At 41.7% G+C, this 21027-nt stretch overlaps 1 protein-coding gene and 1 non-coding gene across 2 annotated transcripts in view; both read right to left on the reverse strand.

Annotated features, from left to right (window-relative positions):
• EDIL3 (EGF like repeats and discoidin domains 3) overlaps positions 1–21027 on the reverse strand; it is a 3472995-nt gene that overhangs the window by 1240789 nt on the left and 2211179 nt on the right. The window lies entirely within an intron of this gene.
• Positions 3055–3157, reverse strand: LOC122796086. The gene has a single exon (XR_006363920.1). It is a non-coding gene; the product is annotated as a U6 spliceosomal RNA (small nuclear RNA).

The raw sequence follows: 21027 nt of genomic DNA on the forward strand, positions 1-21027 counted from the left end.
GAAGACAGCTGGATATAGCAGTTTAAATCTCATGCCTGCATTTCAACATTCCATGAATAGTGGAACAGATTTGCTCCTCATATGTCTGGTGCACAATGAGTAATCATACTCCACTAATACTCTGCTGTCTCCCACTTTGAGTACTTTGCCCTACTGCCACAGTTTTGTCAGAATCAACTCCTTCTGCTGGTAGGATTGCACCTTTACTATTGAAGGTCTATGTTGCTTTCTTATAGCCAACTTTGGAGCATACACACAATGTGCCCTTTTCACTAACAACTCCTGCTGTGAAACTCCAGTCCAGTTGCTTATTTGCACGTTCATAAAATTAATGCAGTCTGTTCCTTCTAACTTCTCTGGTATAGCTGAAAATCTCAGGTTTTTCCTACCTGCTCTGTCCTCTACTTCTGTTATTTTTTGAAACATCTCTTCCTGAGCAATCTCATATTCATCCAGACTCTTCTTCATTTAGACCTCTGATTTTTGTAGCTTTATCATCTCAACTATCTGTTTAAAGCTTCTTCCATTTTTCCAGCCTTTTGTTGTTTGTGTTGATATACTCCACCAGTGTTTTATTTTAACAAGGTCTGTATGCAGTTATCTTACATCTTCCTGCAGGTTATTGGACATCATGTTTATGGTTGCATTGCTTTTTGCTGAACAGCTGCAGAACTTTCCCCAGTCAGTGTTTCTTCCTCACTTTTTGTAGCTGATTTTTTACAGGTCTTCTGTAGTTCTTTATTCATGGCATCCAGGCAGTGCACTTACTAGCCAGTTACTGAAAGTTATCCATAAACACAAGTCTACTGGCCTTCTCTGCTAGGTTTCTATTTTCACAGTGGGAGAGCTGGAAATAAGCTGTTACTCAATGTGCAGCCATCTTGGAAGTCTATGTCTTCTTCCTCGTATTCTTTTGGGAAGTTGGGGCAGTGGCCGTCTTATGTTGATAAGCTTCTAACAATATTTAATTCTTAACTTTTTTTCCAATACTGGACTGTAATGGGTGGGTGGGGTGGGGTTGTGATATAGCACTAGGCCTATCTGACAGCAATGTACTGAATTATATTACAGTGGCTATTATTTATGCATTTATTCATTCATTCACTTGATCACCATCAGACACTGTCAAGTGGTTATAACTGAGGAGGTGGCACGTGTGTGTGTGTGTGTGTGTGTGTGTGTGTGTGTGTGTGTGTGTGTGTGTGTGTGTGTGTGTGTGTGTGAGAGCAGGCAGCTACACAGGAAAGTGGGGAGTGTAACAAGTGGCACTGTTTGCATCTGACAAGAATGAGTTTACCCAGTCAAAGAATATTAATAAGTTTGTTATTAAAACCATGTACAAAAACTGGGACACTAATTAAAAATATTAAACACAAAAACAAAAGTAATATGTAACTGGTCAGCTTTGGAAGACTGTCCTATGAAAGTACCTGGTGCTATGTGATGATATCTATTAGCTGTATTTGAAGACTGTTGAAGGGACAGCAGCAGCAGATACAGTTCTAGATGCTTCAAGGTTGGATAACCTAAACTGCAGATAATTCAAAAAAATCATCAAAGGCCTTCTTGGTGGAAAAACAGTCTAATGTAACTGACTGAGGAGTAAGGAAAGATCAAACAGATCAAGTGGTCTTTTTATTTTAATAAATACTGTAGTCAGAAGCCAGTGTTTATAAATATAAGTAGAAAGTATGTCTTTAAGCACTTTAATAGCTGCATTAAAAATGACCTGAAGACAAACTGAAAAATGAATTCATAAATGTTAGTTTCTTAAAATGTTAGTGAATGGATTGACTCCATGGTGCAGAGAAATGAAGCCCTGACAGACTTAGATCACCTTGGATAAACAGAGACCTAGGAGCTGGAAGAACCAATGATGGAAAACAGAACTGAGTTGCTAATGCCAGGTCACCCATCCAGATGGGAAAATGTAGTCTACCCTGCTGCAGTGCCAGTACCTACTACAAACAAAGGTCCTGGCAAGCAGTCTAAGCTGGGGGACATATGTTTGGCTCTGTCAGGCTACAGCTGTTTGGCAGTCATTGTAGTGTGCGCGTTTTTGTGTGTGGAAATTTATCTGCTCACATTTGAAAACAGAGCATGCCCATGCAAAGTAGAAACTGGGGAAGGGGTTATAGCACTAATTTCAGTTCACAGCTTGGTGATAGGGAGCAAATGGACACAAGTGTGGCTGTAGCTAAATGATCAACAGATATAAGAAAAGGAAAAAAAAATAATGACAGAAGAGGTTGCCAACTGGATAGAAATGCCTCTGTTAATAGGATTTGAAGTTTTGACAAAAGGAACTATTACTACTGACGTCCTTTTTGAAAGGATAGATACCAGTTTGAAGGGAAAAGAAAAAGGGATGTTAGCGGGTGGGCATAGTATGATGAGGATGTTTTAAGGAAGAAGGGTATAAATGGCTAGAAAATTGCTTCTATCAGCTTGCGTGTTTGTAATCAGCTTCTGTAGAGTAGTGGGAGGCAGATTTTTAAGGTGGAATAGTGGTCACATGACTGGTGCAACGGAAGGAAGTCTGGGAAAATGACAGGAATATAAGCAGAATGTGGAGAAGAAGTAAGCATTTTTCTTGAGTCTGCTGGATACAGAAGGTGATGCTGTATCACTGTTTCTGGATTAATAATGCTTTTGACTATACACATTCCCTAAAATTTAACTTCAGTCAATATGTTGCTGTATTTTCAAGAAACATCTGTTGGTATGACTTACAGTAATTACATGGAGCTATTCTGATAGCTATGCAATCTTGTTGGTGTTTTTTTTTAATACTCATTGAACTAAGGTGAGATTATTACAAACCTTCTACCTACACCAAAGGGAGTCTTTTAATTAATTCCCTGTAGGTACCAAGGTTCTTACTAGGCTTTCAAGGGACTAGTGAGGAACCCAATTTCCCAGTTGCCTCCAAGCAATGTCTGGTTATGTGACATGCCCAAGGTCATGCAGCAGTCAAACAAAATATGAGGAAGTCAAAACATGTACCTCAAGAATTACAGCTCACAACCTTAACTCTCTATGCCAGGTGCCAGACCAAATATGGAATGCTTCACATATTTGCGTGTCATCCTTGTGCAGGGGGCATGCTATTCATTTCTGCATTGTTCCAGTTTTAGTTTGATGTGCTGCAGAAACAATCAGTTTTAATCAATGTCTTTAGATCAGTACAGTAATCATCTCTAAGCTATCAAGGAAGCAGTAGGTAAATAGTAGGTGGCTTGGCTAGGAAAGTACATATTTGTGGGAAGCAATAGCCAGGGAGTCATTATGGCTAGGCTTGTATAGGCCCTAGGGCTGACAGCCTAGTACCTACCTATGAACCTATGACTGGGAGAAGAGTATCACAGAAAAGGAGAATGGCAACACTGAGACTATCTGGCAAATAAACGGATATCTATCAGTCTTGCTGTTTGAGGGCATCCAGTATCAGGACTTGTTCTTGATAGGAACAGCTGTACATGTAAATATTGGGGGGGGGGGGTATTTTGGTTTCTTTTAAGTCCAAAGAAAGCTGAAGGGACATTAGTCACTTAGAAAATTCATCAGGACAGCAGTACAGGCAATCTGTGTATTGAACTGTTACCGATAACAACAATCATGCAGTCATTAGAGAATGGAAGAGTTGGCTGGGTTAGTGTGACCCTTAGCTACATTAGGTTACTGGATGAGGCAATGAGTTTATTCTGAGAATTTAAAGCAAATTTAAGGTCAGAAAGAGAATGACTTTATTTTAGGCTATGCAATGATAGAAGCCATCTAGAAAAGTGCTGACTTTAAACACAGGGATAGCTGAAGAATAGTAAATGGAGGTTTTAAATAATTTATTTAATTTCAGTAATGACCTAGTTTAGATCACTGTCCAAAGATGGCTGTGATGGTTTAATGGGAAATTATGGTAGGTGCCTTGTCATTAAGAGCATATCACCCCCCCACTCATTTTAGGATCTATATTATAATCTCAAAAGCTTTTATTGAGCTGTAAACATCGAAACCACTAAATGGCGAAGACATGGAACAGCAATTTTTTTTTTAACAGGGAAAAAAAAAATCACTGGGCCATTTTTGGGACTTTGCCATTTCCTCCACTGTGGTGCAATCTCGGAGTTGGTATATTTAAGTAGGGGGGTGTGGGGGCACAGCCCCCATATTGGGCTGTGTGCGGGATGAATCCCCCCACTTGGTGTTTGCATTTTTTTTTTTTTGCGGAGCAGCGATTTTTTTCCCTGTTCCGTGTCTTCTCTATTTAGTGGTTTCGATGTCCACAGCTCGATAAAAGAGCATTCGCTCTTTTAAGCTTTCGAGCTTATAATATAGACTCTCATTTTAATACCAAGCTAATAACGCCAATAGTTATGATATTCATTTTTATATATAGGGAAAGCAGGCCATCTTATTTTATCCAAGCTTAAACCACTGAGCGAATGTAATGGTGAAAAAGTCTAATTTGGTGTCTAGGGATTAATTTCTGACACTGATATTACATATATAGAAAATGGTTTTGAAAATGAATGGATGTTGCCATTGTGAAATTGTCTGGGACAGGGTTGGATTCTATATTATCTAATCTTAGAACAAAAAATATTTAATAGGAAAAAAAAGAGTTTTGAGTTGACTAGTTTAAAGAGAATGGAAAAGAAATGGATTACAAAAAAAATGAAAAAGTGGTAGTAAAGGGAGAAATAACTGCATGTGCATTTATTATAGAGCACAGCTTTGGTTATGGAATGAGAATGGCAGTAGTAGTAAGGTGTGAGGAGATGGGAGTGTAATAAGACAATGGGGACATGCTTTAATGACTAACATTATAGAAAAATGATATGGAGGGCTGTTCAGAGAACCTGAGGGGAAAATAAGGGATGGTGCACTTGCATTTCTATTAGGGCCTATATTGCATGCGCCATTCTTAACTCATTCCCTCCAGTAGACCTCTTTTGAGTCTGTACCTTTAACTACCAGTGGGTGTGGCTTCAGCTTTAAAAATGACGTTATCATCTTATATTTCTATTAAATACTTATTCACTGCAGTCATATATTAATACATTTGTGTTTGCCATCATATATGCTTCAAGATAAAATATTCTGATACCTTGTGTGTAGCATGGTTTTGGAATTATTGATGCAAATATGAACAGGCAATATTTGATGCCTAGAGGAGCAGTAGGAGGTAACTGCAGAAACGCCTGTAGACGTCACTCGGCTGTAATGAGTTTAATGACATGCTCAGCAAAGGTAACTGCTGGCTAAGTAGCCTCAAGCCCCATGTCCCTGATCATGGCTGAATTTCAGCAACTGCAAGCCTCTACTTGCTTGTAAAAGCCATGAGTCAGAAGTGCTACTTCCTTCCCACCAGGATGGGTAGGCTGATATCAACCATTTATTCCCTCTCTTCCCTGCCAGACACCACCAGAATACGAGCAACAATTTGAATACAGGTCAGTCAGGTCATAGTCAGAGCTATGTCTCTCAACAGCACACTAGAGTACAAAGTCAAGTGCAATAACTGAAGTTTTAATAACAGCATCATTCTGTGTTTATTTATAGGAAAGGATTCAACTACTTAAAGTTAATCAGGCATTCTGCATATAAGTAAAACTGTAGATACTGTTCACTATTTACTAGAGGAAGCAGAGCTCTTCAACAGCCGGCGGTTCATCTCGAACCAGAGTGTTATTTGAATCAGTAAACATTAAGGATGCTGGTGCAGCATCATGATGCTTGTCTGGCAGTGTGTCCTGACTCCTTTTCCTTCATGACAGCCCTGAGATTGCTGCCCTCAGGAGGTGCATGCATGCCTCAGCACATGTGCTCTTTCCCTCAAGGCAGCCCTGGCATCCCCAAGATGGATGCCCTCAGGAGAGGCATGCATGCTTCAGCACATGTACAACCTCCAGACTGAGCAGCCCATCACTCATGCGGTATGAAGTTGGCGAGGCCCATATGCTGCAGATTGCAATGAACCTTTCAAGTTGCCTCCCTTCCCCCAAGATAGTCGAGACATCATCTGCTTGACCCCATCTGCCTGCTGTGGCCTCTCTGGGTCACAATTTCTTCAAGATAATTAATAGTAAAGTTTAGGAAGTGTCGATCATATATACTATCGGTGGTATAATTTTGTCGATCTGAAGGGGTAAGTCAGGCAAGTGAAGGGAAAGCTCGACCGGAAGACTGAGCTGAGCTGCAGGACATGGATGACAGCAGATAGCTGCAATGACAAAAAAAAAGTGAATGTGACAATTCCACATCATCATTCATTTTCATCGTCAACCAAATTTATAGTTGCTGTTTTAATCAATACATAATACAAATCAGCAATTAGCCTAACTTTGCTTTTTGCTACAATTCTGTAGCTGGTGTTTAGTATTGAAATCAACTGAAAATCCGAATTAAAGGTAATCTCCTAAACTTCATTAAAGTAATTTTACCTTGGATTAGTCAGGTATAAACCAGTTCAGAACTGTAACAAATGTAATAAGTGCAGTAGCTACAGAGTTACTTAATCTGTAAAGGTGTGGTACAACTCAGATGGAAGGGCACACATCTTCAGCAAATTAACTTTTTTTTGGACTTTTAATAGTATTCAAAATATCCTCCAACTTAAAAGGAGTATACCATAATTAGAATAGTTCTGTAGGTGTTTTACTAAGACACCTATAAATCCTCTATGGATGTGCTGCCAGTCACTGGTATATAAATGACCAAAATAATTTTCAGTATAATGAATCATGCAATTAACCTAAAAGAATTTTGGCCAATTTCATCTTGAAAGGACAAGACCTTCTCACTTCTGTTTCTATAAATAAACAGCAAGTCAGTTCCCCGCTTTATCATTCCACATATCAGTAAATTTTAATTAAGTTTCGTAGCTTATATGTACTATTCTTCAGGCAACACATATTCCTTTAGCATGAAGACATTACTATCAGAAATGCTGTCATTCTAACCTGCATGTATTAACTTAAACATTCAAGCTAACCACTGGTCAGCAATAATCAAATGTGCATGGAATTCACTGGCATCAGCTACTGCTTTAAATACATCTCATTTAATTTCAAATTAAACCAATTGCAGGCATGTTAGTCAAGTAATATTTAACACTAGTTTTCAAATTTGAAACACAATTACAGTCTTCTGGTGGAGGCAGCTTTAAAATACATAAGCACTAGGTAGCCTATCTACCACAAGAGTGGTTTCTGGCCCAGAAATTGTAGTTTATTGGCCGTTTGGGCATTTTTCCATCTCTCTCAACTTTCTGGTTTAAAAGCCTGCGTTTGCGCTTGTTTCCCACCTTTCCTACCTTTCCTGTAACTAGTCTAGTCCAGATACAGATTTGCTGTATCCAGGACTGTTTGTAAGCTTCTGTGTCCCCCAAGCCTTTTTGTGTTGGAGGGAAGCCTTCTAGCTTATCAGTGGAAGTGGTAAGCACTAGGTAGCCTATCTACCACAAGATCCAGGTACAGATTCTTAGTTTTAGCACTTGAATTTGCTTAATCATGCTCAGCACTTGTTCAGAACTTGTTGTTAGCATTAAATAAGCTACAAATTACTACAGCACTCAACCTTCCTCGTTACCTAGAGGAAAACACTTTTTGTACTTACTTTCCTCACTTGCTTAGAGAAAAACAGCTCTTATACTCACTTTTCTCACTTGTCTAGAGGAAAGTCGTTTTTTATTCAGGCATGTCCAAGGGTCAGCTCCCAGTGTTCCCTCCTGTCTATCTGATGAATCTGGGTGTATTGAGGCAATGTAGCAATTGCCTCATGTACACAGACAACCCTCTCCTCCTACAACCCAATACCCCAACCTGTGACAGATGCACTTATCTAGCAAAACTAGAGGTAAAGTTCTCTCCAACCAAGACTGAACTTGACAGTCAAGAGGAGAAGGTAAACACTTCCACCACACCACACTCATCACATAGTCCCACTAAACCTACCCCACCAAAATCCACATATAGAAACACAAAAACATTTGTGGAGGCTATCAATAATAATATGCTCAAGCAACAGAGACCTCCAAAGCAAAAATGCAAGCAACCTCCACCCCCCAACACCACCCAAATGACACATAGCCCACAGACTCAGTGTGCCAATAAACCACAGCCTATAAGGCAAACCAAAGTACCCAACGCACTAGTCATAGGTGACTCTATAGTCAGGCACACAGATGTCCCACTCACCAGGCTAAACAAGGAGAAGATTACTGTCAGCTGCCTGTTGGGTGCCAGGATCCGTCAAATAACCCATGCACTCAGGTCACTCCACAACAAGTACAAATATGACTCTGTTATTGTCCATGTTGGTGTGAATGACCTGAGACGTACCTCCCTGGACTACATGAAAAGAGACATGGAAGAGCTCTCCAATCTTGTAGCCCAGGCAGGTATGACCCTAGTCTTGAGTAGCATCCTGCCATCGCTCAGAATGATACTGCAGTAGAAGGACAAATTATTGACTTCAGCAATTGGCTAAGCTTTTGGTGTCATTCTAAGGGGATCCAGTATCTGTCTGCCTGGGACGACATGGTCGACAGACCATGATGCTGTGCCAGAGATGGCCTGCACCTGTCGCCCCTGGGATTCCGGATACTCTTGCCGCCCCTATAGTGCCTTTTTTAGGCAAGGTTCAAATGAAAAATTCACCACTGTAACAGGAACAGGCAAGCAAAAACTTAGGGTAATGCTACTCAATGCTAGAAGTCTAAATCTCAAAATGCACTCACTCAAGGCACTCCTTAAAATGGAGAACATCGTTATCTGTGCGGTGACTGAGACCTGGTTCAAGGCTCTAGAGAGCACCCCTGCATTACCGGGCTATAACTCACACTGCACTTTTTGGTCATCTAACCTGGACCACAACACCAAAGGTGGAAGCGTGTCCGTATTCATTAATGATATCCACACCTCCAGGCTAGTTGCGCAGCATAATGCATTCGAGGTTATCCAAGTGCAACTAACTCTGGGCAAAACTGCAATCCAAATTGTAGCTTGCTACAGATCCCCCATCATGCCCCAGGATTCCTACTCCTCTTTTCTTGATATACTGGAAAATATTAGGGTTCAACCAAACACCCTAATAATGGGTGATATCAACTACCCCACCATTAAATGGGAAAACTACTCATGTACCAACTCCTGTGCACAATGCTTTCTGGAATTAATAAATTCCAATGCCCTGGATCAACTTATCCACACCCCCACCAGGGGTAACAATATCCTAGACCTAGTCATTTCCAACATGAGTGACCGGTGTTCCACACCTGAAATCAACTCACGTTGGTCAGATCCAACCATAAGCTAATCACCCTAGATATTCGCATCCTGCCCCCACCCACCATTAAGGAAACCACGGTAAAAAAATGTCTCCAAAGCCAACTTCATGCTTCTTAAGACAGAAGTGGCAAACTTCATGACATCCATGCAGATGGACAATACAGTTACAACTGCTGAATCCTACACAAATGCACTCTATAAGCACTTACATGACTGCATGGATCGTACTATCCCAAACAGAACCAAGACGCCATTCTCCAAAAAAAACCGAACAAAGCCAATCTGGTGGTTCCCTGCCATAAACAAACTCTACAACAGAAGGAAGAAAGTGTTGCAAAAGAGGGTAAAATCCCATGAGTGGAGGAGCTCCCTAGTCAGCCGAGATCCCTTAATAAGATCCTCCATAGCTATGAAAAAAAAATCACCATTGATTCCAAGGGCAACCACAAAGCATTCTATAGCTATGTCAAGAATCTCAATGGCAAAACCCAGATCTGCTCTGAGTTACACAGCACAACGGCACAAAAATTACAGAACCAACTGATATTGCCAACATCCTGGAAGATAATTTCAGTGCTAACTTTACCCCACTCTCACCCCCTAAAGAGCTCATATCTATACAGGAAGAATGCAGAGTCCTTGTAATCACATCTATGCAGGTAAAAACTGCACTCCTTAAAACCAAAAACACAGCATCCGTGGGACCGGACAACACCCCAGGCAGCATTTTACATGAACTTCAGAACGAACTGGCTCCCCACCTAAGCATCATGTTCAATCATAGTCTCACATCAGGCTTTGTGCCCACAGAATGGCGCACAGCAACAGTTATTGCACTCCACAAAGGGGGAGAGCCACCACTGATCCTGGGAACTATCGCCCTATTAGCCTGACGGGTCTGGAACGTATAATCATGGAACTCATAAACAAAGACATTGGTAACCTCCAAACTCTGGACCCCACCCAGTTCGGGTTTGTGAAAGACAGATCATGCCTTCTGAACCTGATCGACTTTTTTGAGGCAGTCACCAAAGCCGTAGATGAGAGTAAGGTAGTTCACACAGCCTATCTTGACCTCGCCAAGCTTTCGACACCATCCCCCATTCTGGAATTATAGCTAAACTCACTAAATGGTTCATCTTCCAAGCCCCTGTTTACAATTATCAAGGGTAACAGGACTTGTAAGAGATTTGGGATGTATGGCTAGGCTTAAAAAGGCCCTTGTGGTCATTAGCCTAGTAAACACCTATGAACATATAAAATGTTATCCAGATAAAGGTTTCCAATCTGATAGCTGATGTAAAAATGAGTTCAGTGCTATATGAACATACCACTGAGGAACAGATATGCTGGGGAGACCTAGCAGTGGCAGAAACAGTTTAATACACAAATCAGAAACTTCTGTCTACATCTTGCAATGGTGGTGCTCTTGGGGTGGAAGTGGAGGCACAGCATTCTAGGTTGCTACTGCTATAGAATTCCAGAAATCCAAATGGCTATCCAGAGCATACTGTTCTAGTCTGTAAACTTCCAAAAATCCATCATAAATCTGGTCTGGCTCAAGCTAACATCTGGTATGCGTAATAAAATGGTACAAGTCAACCAGTAGGGAGCTAACTTTGATGGGAAATGCAATGATCTGAACATATTTCATAGATCCGTCTCATCTGTGCTACAGACTGTATGGTTGTTCTTACTAGCTATCCAAACAAAGATCTGTGCACGTCTACCATAGAAAGGGCAGCAACTATATGTTCAATGACAAAATAATGGAAAATGTTTATAACAGTGACATCTTCTAGTATAGAGTGAATTCACAACATGATCTTGCTTTTCACCCCTCACCTAAAAAGTGGGTGAGGCTTGCCCTTTCACCCTAGGATATGTGACTGTATCATGATCCCAGTGCAGACCCAGTTCATTCTCCCTGGAACATGCGACAGTGGCACGACTCCCATGAATGTGCAGCCCTATCAACAATTTTATAAACCCAACACACATTTGCTACAGCATGCAAATACGACTTTCTCATTTCCTCTTTATTGTGTATAACCTCCAATTGCCTTTTGGACCTAGATGTCTGTTTTAACCTGTACATATTTATGTCTCCTACTATCTGTTAGTGGCTGCAAGTTCTTTTCAACAGGGCATAGGCAATCCTCACTAAATTGAATTTCATTTTTAGTATGACTATTAAAAATGTTCACATTACTGTTAAACAGGAATCACAAAACTGTTTAAAGTTTGAATAATGTTGCTTAGCTACAGTACTGCAAGAGGGAAAGAGCAATGTGTGCATGTTACACTGCCCTCTGGCATGTATACAGACATCTTGGATTTAGTATATATGCAAATCCACATTTTCATACAGTCTTATTATTCCAGGAGAGGCAGTTACCAGTCCCAGAATTTAAAACTGTTACTGGCCTAAAAGTCATCTTCCTTTTTAATAATTCCAAAAAAATTAACATATATATATTTTTTCCTGTTTATCCCAGGATCTCAACAAATGATTTGAACTACCATCACCCAGATCAGATCATTTGTTCAGGGAGGTGGCCATTCTTAGGTTACATATGGTAATAGCATCACACATATACTCCACCACATTTATGCGATAAGCATGTTATATAACTCATACATGATACATACATACAAAAGTGAAGTCAACAACTCAAACATCAGCTCCTATGAATCAACCCATAATTCAGTGCCGCACCCCCCAACAAAACTTCAATTCCTGATCTCTATGGTATCAAAAAGCCTTAATACAGCATTCTCCAGGCAAAGATCCTTAAATATGTCAAAGAGGTACACTGAGCTGGAGGAGCTACTAGGAATGCATGTTATCTCCACATGCTAAGAAAATAATTGCAGCAGCAATGCATATGCATCTAAGCCACCTCCATATAAAATCAATAAAAAGATCACAATTCATACTAAATTTGAAAAAGCTACTCTATTTTCCTATTAGTGAGAGTAGTTTAACTTTCAGCCTTGAGAATCCATGAAGAGTTCCTGAGGAGCATCCAGAGACCATAAATGTAATCCTCAGAATAGCAGTTCTAACTGGGAAAAGGGAAATATGTGTACTACATCTCAGATTGCTGTACCTGAGTACCCACCTCAGTGAGGTATGGTGATCACAGATGTATTATATATACCTAACCTTTCACCCTACATAGACTGACACATTCTCTCTACTTAACACCAGAAAGGTGGAGATGCTGGCAAGTCAAAAAAATGTGTACCCAATCTTTCCCTATACCATAAGATCAACAATGATCCACATTTACTGATAAAATATGTGCCATGTTGTCCTTGTTTAAGGAATGAAAAATGGGTAACGTGGCAAGCTAAAAGGCTTGGAGGCATAGCAGGATGAAGCTCTGACTACAGCTCAGGTATTGAATAAAGCTGGCAGGGAACATGAGGGGCTAAGCAGATGTGGAAGGGCAATTCATCAAGATTGGGTAGAGGTTTGGGCTTGGATCAATCGCTTGAATGGCAAGTGGGATGGCTGAGGAAGCATGGCTGCCCTAGGTCCTTTGTAGCATGCATAGCACACAAGCACCGTCTTCCAATGCCGGGAGTAGGATCAAGGAAAAATCCCATTGTGAGGCACAGTATAACAGCTCCTCACTGGGCCCTTTTCCCTGGAAGTGCATCTCCGAATGAACCCCAGAAATCTCCATGCAAGAGTCAGAGGCCACCCTATGTGAAGGGCTCTTCTAAAAGGGGAATCTCCACCCAGTGTGGCTTAAAACTCAGGAACTTTATTTTGGGAGCCTCTAAGGATGGGAATATCATAAAACTGGCACAGGGGATCCGAGGAGAGGAAAAAAGTAGACAAGGCATTGCGAACGGAGGCTGATGAGACCAAAGTTCTTATCCAGCACTGATGGTTTAATTGCCCCATATGTACTCCCATTCTACAAATAAGAATCCAAGAATAGAGACATTGTGTCCTGTAATGCTCAACAGATGAGAGGCTAAGCATAAAATTATTAGCTTCCCCTTAAAGACTACAACTCTAAATATTAGTGATCAATTTAAGTTACGTACTCTGGACAGCATCTAATAATTTAAAACAGTATCTACAACACAGTTAATAGTACAACAATCATGTTGATTTAAACCAAAAGTTAACTATGTAATATGGAATTTTTAACATCTACATACCAAATTACAACTCTTTACCTTTCCATGCATCTTCAAATAAGTTTGCCTGTTTATCTTACTGACATATCATAGCAAAAAATGGAAAAGCACCACTAAAATCAGATTTGGCTTTTGTCAAAGGAAGTTTTGTGAAAGATACATGTGTCCCTACCACAACACTGAACATGATTTTCCACCTATTTACAGGTGCCACCCCTCCAGCTTGCTTCTTCAAGTCACAGTATTGAGTTTTACTCTGGGCTTCAGTGGAGAAAGTACAGTTGTGTAAAATGTTACCATAATGGTAGATACCCTTCTCTTCACTGTTGCAGTACTCATTACATTAGGGATCCACTGCCAAGGGCAGCCTGACATCCAGCCAGTATACCAAAGCTTTTAGGTTGCTTTAAAGTACGCCATACATCACACATGCATGCTCCTCACATAGCGTAGGGCATAAAGGTGAAGTCCAGATGTATCACCCTCAGAACTGAGAGCCTCAGTAGGGATGCCGGTCCAAGGAAAAGAGAGGTAATCAGTACGTCCAGAAATGAAATGGACCAGGGGATGGTGGAAGGGAGTGAATACTACAACACTGAAGAGGACAGCTACCATTACAGCAATATTTTACACAACTGTACTATGCCCTTCCATTTCACTGTTGCAGTATTCATTACATTAGGGAGAGTGCCAAAGGCAGGAAGAAACCTGGGAGGAGGAAGTGCCTGCAGAGCCCTCTAGGAAGCCATGAAGGATGGCCCTAGCAAAACCAGCTCTAGCTCTGGAGATTCCATCCAACTTTTAGTGCTTAGTAGATGTATGCACAGAAGTCCAGGTAGCTGCCTCAAGAACAGAGTTAGTATGCACACCCTTGAAAAACCACCAGAAGAAGCCACAACCCTAGTAGAATGAGCCTTAACAGAATACTGAAGGCTCAATATGAAAGGAATAACAAAAATAAATAGCTTTTGAGATCCAAGAAGAAATGGTTTGATTGGATACAGCTAATCCTAAGGACCTAGGATGAAAAGAAACAAAGAGCTGATTAGATTTCCAACGTGTGCAGTACCTTCTCACTTGCAGATTGCAGAGATGGTAAAAAATGGGCAAATTAACAGACTGATTAAGTGACAACTCATTTACCACCTTGGGCATAAAAGAAGGATTAGTATGCAAAGACATCTAGTCCTTATGAAAAACCAAAGAAAGAGGGCAAGCCACAAGGGCTTGATGCTCAGACACCCATCTGGCAGAAGTAAGGGCCAACAAAAGTACAGTCTTCCAAGAGCAATGTTGCAAGGAAGCTGAAGCTGTAGGCTCAAAGGGATCCTGAGTCAATTTTTCCAAAATAAAATGAAGATCCCGGGGAGAAGGAACAGACTTCCTGGGAGGCCTAATATGAAGGAAGCATTTAAGGAATTGTTAAGCCTCAAATCTAGAAGCTAAAGGGGGAGATAAAGGCAGGCAAGCAGAGATAGATGATAACTGGGCCTTAACAGAAGAATAAGCCAACCCAACATTAAGCATTTCACACAGATAACAGAGAACGAAATGAACCTCCACAGAAAGAGGATCCAGGTTATAAGTAAGACTGCAGACAGAAAACCTCTTCCGTTTGGATAAGTAGAATTTTCTAGTATTCAGTTTCCTGGCCTCCTGCAGGACCTTAAGCATAAGTGTGTCCCTTGTCTTATGTGAGTAGGTCTGCCCTGTGAGCTAACTTGTGATTTAAAAGGCGAAAACAAAAAGGCACATAACCGGAGACAAACTAAACGTTTATTAAAAGTAAGCGCTTTTGTTCGAAAAGTAATACACGAACATCTTCAGACAAAATACTATTAAATTACCACCATTTAAATAACCTGCTTTTCAATCACATGACTCACTTGTAAGTCAGATGGTTAATCTGGGTGACATCTGATTAACAAGTGAGTCGTGATTGAAAAGCAGGTTATTTAAATGGTGGTAATATGACTGTATTTTGTCTGCAGAAGTTTGTGTATTACTTTTCGAACAAAAGTGCTTACTTTTAATTAACATTTAGTTCTTCTCTGGTTACATGCCTTTTTGTTTTTGCCTTTTAAATAGTTTGTGAATTTTCCGTTCTGGTTTAGTTGACATAACTTGTGATGACTGCCCTTGGCTAAATGCAGAATAAGAGGGAACCAATGCTGTCTTTGCCAAAAGGGAGTCACCAACAAGATTTTGGGATCATCCTGTGGAATTTTTAACAGGACTTTTGGAATGAGGGGAAGGGGAGGGAAAACATAAAGAAACATCCCCTTCCAAGAAAAGGATTGGTTTGGAAGGTGGAAACCCTGAGGACATGGGACTCTGGCACAAAAGAGAGGAAGCTGTCTGTTCTGAGGGGAGGCAAAAAGATCTATTTGAGGAGTACCCCACTTGTGAACAATGTCCAGAAACACATCCCTGTATAGCATACATTCACTGGATTGAGTTAAGGACCTGCTCATGGTGTCTGCCACAATATTTTGACCTGAGGGAATGTAAACTGCCTGAAGAGCCACTTGATAATAGATAGCAAGATTCCACACGAAGAGTGCCCATTGGCAAAGAAGATAAGATCTTGTCCCCCCCTTGTTTGTTTACATACCACATCAATGTGGTATTGTCTGTACACACCTTGAGATGTCCTGGGGAAAAAAAAGTGCATGAAAATCCTGAAGGACCAGCAAAAGAGCTCTCATTTCTTTGACATTGATGTGCTCTTTCTGTCGAAGAGGTGGCTACACCCCCTGCACCTTTAGGGAGCCAAAAGCGGCTACCCATCCCACATATGAAGCATCTGTGAACAGTTCCTGAGAGGGAAGAGGGGGATGAAAAGGGAGTCCTGGATTCTGAGACAACTGCTGTATCCACCACTGAAGTTAATTCTTGAGACAAGGTAGAAGAGGAAACTACAAATTCTAGGGGATGTGCATGTTGAAGCCAAACTGACTTCAGAAACCACTGAAACTTTCTCATGTGAAGTTTGGCCAGAGACAGCATAGGGATAGTGGATGTCATGAACCCTAGAGCTTTCAGAAATTCACTGGCTGTTAAAGTGGCCAGAGGAAGAAGAGTTTGAAAGAAGAAAATGAGTGTCAATGCCTTAGGTGGAGGTAGGGATGTCACATAGACACAGTCTGAAGCCTCCAACCAAGAAAAACATGGTCTTGAGAAGGAGGCAGAAAAAAACTTTTTGAAGTTTATTGTGAACCCCAGGCTTTGCAGAAGAGAAATGACAAGGTGAAGATTTCTGCAACAGGATCACCAGAGTGGATGCCTGAAATGGAAGGTCATCCAAGTACGGAAATACTTGGATCCCATGAATCTTGCAAAAAATAAATCACAGGAGCAAGGGATTTGGTGAATACCTTGGACCAGCAGAAAGGCCAAAAGGCAAAGCAGAAAACTGAAAATGCCAGAAAGCAACAGAAAAATGTAAAAACTTTCTGAAAAGGGGATGGTTCAGGATATGGAGAGACGCATCCTTGAGATCCAGTGACACCATATAAGCCTGAGGGAACAAAGTCTGAAGGGACAATATTTGAAAGGAGGGCAACTTCAGAAAAGTGTTTAGACCAGAGAGGTATAGAACTGGTCTTCAAGTAAAGTACCCTATTTTCTGGGTACTAGAATCATCCTGGAGTAAAACCCTCTCCCCCTTTGGGACACAGGAACCTCTTCAATGTCCACGGCAATACCTAGATTTGCTCTGAGCTACTGCACAATGGTACCGCCTATACCAAGCCAGCAGATATTGCCAATATACTACCCGTCAGATTCAGTGCCAACTTTACTCCTCCCCCTCCCAAAGGACCAATCACAATACCAGTAGATTGCCAGGCACCCAGCATTACTGCTGCACAGGTTAAAACAGCACTGTCCAAGGTCAAGAATACAGCTTCTATGGGACCTGACAATATCCCTGTCTGTGTTCTACATTGAACTACAGAGTGAACTGGCACCTCATCTGTGTGACCTGTTCAATCACAGCTTCATCTTCAGCTTCACCTCAGGCTTTGTCCCTACTAAATGGTGCACTGCTACAGCCATCCCCCTCTACAAAGGAAGACTAGCTACAGACCCTGGGAAATATCGCCTCATTAGCCTGACGAGTCTGATATGCAAAGCTATGGAACATATCATCATGGAGCTAATAAACAAGGATATAGGGAATCTCCAAACTCTGGATCCCACACAGTTTGGTTTTGTGAAGGGCAGATCATGCCTGCTCAACTTGGTCGACTTAATTGAGTCAGTCACCAGAGCTGTGGATGAAGGCAAGGTGGTTCATACAGCCTACCTTGATCTGGCCAAGGACTTTGATACCATTCCCCACTCAAGAATCATTGAAAAACTCACCAAGCTAGGCATCAACCCCTATATCACTAGGTGGGTTGCAAACTGGCTCACAGATAGAACCCACAGTGTGAAAGTAGCTGAATCCAAGTCAGACTGCTGACTAGTCACGAGTGAAGTCCCACAGAGTTCACTCCTGGGTCCTCTCCTGTTTGGTATCTACTTCTCTGAAGTCCAGGCCAACATGAAGGGATTCTGGCTGACAAAGTTTGCAGATGATTGCAAGTTGAGAGTTATTGTTAACTCCCCAAGTGATGTTGACATCCTACAGAATGGCCTCACTGAGACCAGTGACTGGTGTCAGAACCATGGCCTTAAACTCAATGCCAAAAAATGTGTCATCATCCCATTTGGGAAAAACCTTATTCCTATGAATTACCACATTGATGGTAGTCCACTGAAAACAGAAGACGTTACAAGAGATCTGGGAATACAGGTTGACAGCAACCTCTCTTTTGATCACCACATTGCCACTGTGGTCAGACAGTCCTTCTATATGGCACATCTCATTACTAAGGGTTTTGCATCCAGAAAGAAAGAGGTCATTGTCTCCCTCTACTCTTCCCTCATTGGGCCAATCATTGAGTACAATGCCCATTTGGCATGTACCTCACTAGACACATGCAACAACTGGACAGGCCACAATAGTACCTCACAAAAGGGATCCTAGGCCTTAAACACTTGTCCTATATGGACAGACTCAAAAAACTCCAACTATTCTCTGTCTCATATCACCTACTTAGAGGCGATCTCTGCTTGACTTACAAATCCATGTCTGACCCAGCTCTCTTAGAAATGCTACATCTAAAGAAATCCCAATCCCTCTGCACCACGCGCTCTAGAGACCTCAACCTCATTACCACAATCAACAGAACGTACTGGAGGGACAGCTTCATAACCTAGAGACTGTCCATGCTATGGAATAGACTTCCCATACATGTCAAGCAGAGCACCTCCCTGACCCTCTTCAAGAGAACTCTTGATGAGTGGATGGGAAATAGAAAATTCACCCCGGGGATAACTCCAGTGGCTTTACTCGACAGAGGCAGTAGGAACTAAGGTTGGCTGGCATGATGCCAGGGCAATCTTATGGCTAGGATTGCCAAGGCTCCAGGGCCATTAGCCTAGTACACACCTATGAACCTATGAATAGTACCCTGAGTCAAAAGGTCCCAAAGCACCTCTGGACAGAAGGAGAGTTGCTCCTGAGGAGGCTGAGGAATACCCATAAAGGGGAGAAGGGATTTTCAAGCCATGAACTACCCCTGGCGAATAATGGACAGGACTCAGGAATCCTGAGTAATCTGTAGCCAAAGAGAAAGGCAAAGAGAAACAGGAAAGTGGCTGTGAAGAATAGGATAGTCAGACAGCACCTGGTTTATCTGGAAAAAGAGATTTCTGAGGCACTGAAGTCTAAGTAGCCTTATCAGGAGGAGCCCACTTGCCACCCTTTTTACCCTTAGGAGGATGGTGAGATTGTCTGCGAACAAAGGCGGACTTATGGGGTAGTTTCTCTGAAATATAGGCACAGGAAAAACAAACACATGTTTAAGTTCCTGTAAAGCCTTGCCTTTATCCTGAAGGGACTTAAACAGAGCAGAAGCAGCTTCACCAAACAAGTGTTTATTTTTAAGAGGGGCATTCATCAACTTAACCTTAATATCATCAGGCAAAGGTTGAAGCCAAAGCCAAGAATACCTCCTCATCACTGGGCCAAAAGCAGCAGCCCTAGAGGAAGCATCTGCTGCATCAAAACTACATTTGATGGAATGATGAGCCACCTGGCTGGAAGTCCTTAAGGGGCAGAAATTTTACCCTCAGAGTCTGGAAGATCAGAAATAACCTGACAGGCCTGGGATAGGAGTGACAACAAATAACTGGACATATAGGTCTGATAATTAACAGCCCTAAAAGACTTTCCATGGTCCTGCTATCTTGTCAGAATATTCAGAGAGCACTGAGGGGTCAGCAGAAGGACACTTGTACAAAGGTTTGCAGTCATCAGGAAGCCTAAATAATCCATCAGGTTTCTTGGAGCAGGGGGCTGAGAATCTGGAACCTTAGAAGCATAGGAAAATGCATCCAACAAGGCAGCTAAAACAGACAGAACAGCAGAAGAGTTAGGAGAATCCATCTGCAGCAACTCATTAATATATTTTATATATCTCAGAAACCTGAGCACAATCCCATTCAAAGAACTCCCATCATCCTGGAGATCATGTCCCCAAAATAAATCTCTTCAAAGGGAGCATCAGGACTGGTAGATTCTTCTTCCTCTGATCCAAAATCCAAAGGAGATGGAATTCGAGAAGAGTAAGCAAGGGATTCATCATCCAAATCTTGTTCCTCCTTAGAGGAATCCTGTTCTTTAGGTTCTTTTAGGGGAGTACAGGACCAAGAGAGGCTGGAACAGAAACTCCCTGAGTAGGTTTCAATGCCATCAAAGCACTAAAAAACCATGAGTGAAGCACTGACATTCACTTTGTGGATCCTTAGGAGCAGGAGTAACATGTTTAGTCTTTTGCTTTTTCTTCAATCAGATGTCTGCCTTATAAAATTTGCAAGGCTCTGACCCAGGATGGCATTCAATAATGATAGCAGGGACTTCTTCTCTGACTAATATTTGAGCAACCCCACCCTAGGCTTCTTGGAGGTAATCAGCCGTAGTTCCCCATGAACATCTGAAACAGACGTCTGCAAAACCTCCTCTGACATACTTTAAGTCGGATCCCCGCCAGCCTCCAACCTGGTCATAGTATAGGAATCCAGTGATAAAGCTGGGCAAACTTCTGTGCATTCACTCACCTCAGGAGAGATGTCCAGCTGAGGCTGAACAACAGAAGATTCAGGCCTAAGCTTCTTGCCCTTCTCCTTCACTGACAGCTGTCCCTTGGAACAGGAAGTTCCCTCCATCAAGTCTTTCAAAGGAATTATAAGATGCTGGTTTTCAAGATACAATGCCAAAGAAGAGAGCCTACTACAAAGGCTTTTAGGTACAAAGGCCTGACAGATGGAACAGGGTGTATGGCTGTGGGAAGCACCAAGGCAAAATGGACACTGTTTCTGCCAGTCTTTATGAGGAATCTGCCACTCACACTGGCATTTAGCCTTTTTGCATGACAAGAAGCCCCACAAACAAGAATAAATGAAAGGTAAGTAAAAGGAAAAGAACCCTGACTGGGCACTTATCTGCAACAGTTTAGTGAACCAG

The sequence above is a fragment of the Protopterus annectens genome, chromosome 2.part2 (genome assembly GCF_019279795.1).
Source record: "Protopterus annectens isolate FY-2018-M chromosome 2.part2, PAN1.0, whole genome shotgun sequence".
NCBI lineage: Eukaryota > Metazoa > Chordata > Ceratodontiformes > Protopteridae > Protopterus > Protopterus annectens.